This window comes from Brienomyrus brachyistius, unplaced genomic scaffold, assembly GCF_023856365.1.
Source record: "Brienomyrus brachyistius isolate T26 unplaced genomic scaffold, BBRACH_0.4 scaffold32, whole genome shotgun sequence".
NCBI lineage: Eukaryota > Metazoa > Chordata > Actinopteri > Osteoglossiformes > Mormyridae > Brienomyrus > Brienomyrus brachyistius.
The window spans coordinates 5,075,374-5,078,910 of record NW_026042307.1 but is presented as its reverse complement, the minus strand read 5'-3'; the positions used below and the strand labels follow the sequence as shown (position 1 = coordinate 5,078,910).

Below are 3,537 nucleotides of genomic sequence, written 5' to 3'. Positions count from 1 at the left end.
AGCAGCCTGTGTCTGACACATTGCAGCCAGGAGACTCTGTGAGCCTGCAGTGTACGATAGAGACTGGGAGCTGTGCAGGAGAACACAGTGTTTACTGGTTCAGACATGGATCAGGAGAATCCCTTCCTGGAGTCATTTACAGCCCTGGAAACAGCAGTGATGAGTGTGAGAAGAGCCCTGAGGCTGGATCTCCTACACGGAGCTGCGTCTACAGCCTCCCCAAGGGGAACCTCAGCCTCTCCGATGCTGGGACTTACTACTGCGCTGTGGCCATGTGTGGGGAGATGCTGTTTGGGAACGGCACATAGCTGGATATAGATGGTAACACCCAGTGTGGGGAGATGCTGTTTGGGAACGGCACACAGCTGGATATAGATGGTAGCACCCAGTGTGGAGAGTATATCTGCTTCAAAGTTTTATTTAGCTTATTCTGCTATTAAGACATTTATTTCTTTTTTTAATGTAATGAATTTTCTAATTTAAGTGCTTAAATTAAATTACACAGATGTTAATTTAATAATTATCCATCCATCCATCCATTTTCCAAACCGCTTATCCTATTGGGTCGCGGGGGGTCCGGAGCCTAATTTAATAATTATTTCAAATATTAATATCCATCCATCCATCCATTTTCCAAACCGCTTATCCTATTGGGTCGCGGGGGGTCCGGAGCCTAATTTAATAATTATTTCAAATATTAATATAAATTGTTAAAATACAAAATACTAGAAGTTCATGTTAAAAATGGACTATTTACAAAACAACTGCTGTAATGTGTTATCGATTTGATCTTTAACTAATGTAATGTAAGCAAATGGGAAATGTGTCTCTATATCATTATGCTGAAATCTATCTCTTTGTTACAGGCTTTCAGAAGCTGCTGGATCCTCTTCACTCTGGCTTGCTGATAGTTTTATCTTGCAGCATTATTCTGAACGTTGCTCTCATTTGTATAAGATGTAAACTGACCTGTACACACTGTGCAGGTACGCTGCCCGGCTTTATGCACTCAGAAGGACAAAATGTAGATTTTAACAAATTATAGAAATATAAAATTGTTTTATGATAGATAACATTTTCATATTAAAACCACTCTTGCAGGTAATACAGTTTTAAAATCCATTATTAAATCTCACCTTATTTATATAAACCTTTTTGTACTGTAAGATTTACATTTTTGTATTATATCTTTCATATTTTGCAAAATCTATTGAAATATACATGTTGCAATAAGTTGCATATCAATAACTTTTATTACCAAGATCTCCTTTATAGCAATTTTATTATATATGATATATGAGAACAAATGACACGTATCCAAACATGCACACTTAAATTGACAGAAGTCATTTTTACTTTCATTTTTGAGACAAAAAGGATGTTGATTGCTTGAAAATTCGGAATGTTATCTGACCACGGTATGATACCGTGCGAAATTAAATAATATATTGATGTGTTATATATTTTAAACAGATGAAAAGAACAGTGATATATCAAAAGTGGAATGGTCACGCAAGCAAGTATGTAATAAATATTTCAAATTACAAATCGTCAGTAAAACAAATGAACCTCAGACTGATTTCCATCCTGGGATCAGCATTTTAAGTGCTATTTGTGAAAATAGGTAATAGCAAACCGATTTGATCCATCCAATTCTGCCATCTTTGTCTCCACAGTGCCATGACGAGGACACACTGAATTACGCTGCCCTGAACCTTAAGAAGCCAAAACCCAGGAGACAGAAGAAAGACGGGAATAATGACACTCTGTATTCTGACCTCCGCTACAGAGATTATGAATAAAGATGCTTCTCATTCATGTCAGTCACACAGAGTGTTCAGGGTGTAGCTTTAATAATGTTCAGAGGAGGGCAGGGGAGCCAGTGCTTCTGAGACTGAATCACGGGATTTTACGGAGCACCGGTGCTGAGTTTGGTGTCAGTGTGTTTGGGGCGCATTTTTACTGGAAGTGCAAATGTTCAAGCCAGACTGGGGGCTGAGGGAGGGGGAGAGGGGAGCCACAGAGATTATTTCTTCATGGCATGGGGGGGAATAAGCGGCTTTAATGTTGTGGAAAGGCTGAGTTGCTGCAATCAGTTCTTTGATGTCACACATGCTTACTTGTCTCCCTTGTGTACCATGCTGAATGGTTTGGGGCAAACGCACAGGGACTGATCGATTATATTAAACAGATGAAAGAAACTGAATGAAAATTTCAAGTGTTCTTAAATTACGTTTTTCATTTAATTGTGTGTTCTGGATGTATTTTTGAGTATATACATGTACCTGTATATGTACCTGTATATATACCTGTGTCGTTAATAACGATGTGGATAATTAAGAAAGAGGAGTTTTGTTTCTTGCTCCCTGTCTTGTTACTTGGCTCACAAACATACACACACATAGACACACACACAAACATACACAGACACACAAACACACACACACATAGACACACACACACACAAACACACATGCACACATGCACACACACACACTGCTACGGCTCTGTAAGAACACTACCATGCTCTTTTGTGTGAGTGGGGTGGGGGGTGTTAAATAAGATGAAAATGACAATGGCTGTACTTTTGTTATGTCAGTTGTGTTTCTATAGTCATTGTATCATATTCCACAAGCTTTTTATTCTACAAGATGTACAAGCCAGTCAGTGTATTCAGTGGGGTGTTCAGGAGTCATTAGGTTCTGAAAAATGTCTTGCATTTAAAACATAATGTACTTTTGAATACTTAAGTATTTTTAGATGCAAATACTCCAGTACTTTAACTGAAGTAAAAAATTAACTGAAAAACTTTGAGTATTATTTGACGAGGAGTATCTATACTTAACTCAAGTAGTGAAGTTGTGTACTTTGTCCACCTCTGTCCAAAAGTGACATACAGCTGTAAGCTGTTTGGGTTTGTTTGTCTGCTGAGTGCTTCTCTGCAGTGCTGCAGATGTTTCCACTGGTTAGATGCAGCTCAGGAAGACTGACCCACTGACTGCACTGTGCTGGACTCACTTTGCAAAGAGTAAAAACCACACAGACAGAACAATATCTGCTTCTTGTAAGACCCTGTTTCCTCTCTACCTCACCCAGGTCACGCTTTCAAGTATTCAGCCTAAGTTATTTTATCCAAACAAGCCACCATTATTATTCATGCAGCTGGACATTTGACTGGAGCACATGATTGCTACATATCACTACTGTACATGGAACGGAATGTACAGTTTTCACAACAGAACTTTAGAAAAGCAAAATTCTCATCAGTCCACATCTCTAACCACCACACATCCTAGGGCTCCCATTTATAATGGTACATTTTTGTTTTATTCACATTCTTTTTCATCACACAGATAAACACCATCCATTAATCTTACAGCATGTATCCTGGTCAGGGTGATGGGGACGACACCACCTATATCGAGTGTGATTTAAGGCCAAGACCTTAAAAGGGAGAGTCAAGACTGAGGCTTGTTACAAGAGCAGTGGGGCACAAAACAACAAACAACATCATTATGAATGTAAAATAAATGGATG

The 3,537-nt window shown here is 38.8% G+C and overlaps 1 long non-coding RNA gene across 1 annotated transcript; it reads left to right on the top strand.

Annotated features, from left to right (window-relative positions):
* Positions 1–809: 809 nt before the first annotated feature.
* LOC125721221 (uncharacterized) lies at positions 810–1,763 on the top strand. Its single transcript, XR_007385736.1, has 3 exons — positions 810–986; positions 1,474–1,520; positions 1,677–1,763. It is a non-coding gene; the product is annotated as an uncharacterized LOC125721221 (long non-coding RNA).
* Positions 1,764–3,537: the final 1,774 nt, after the last annotated feature.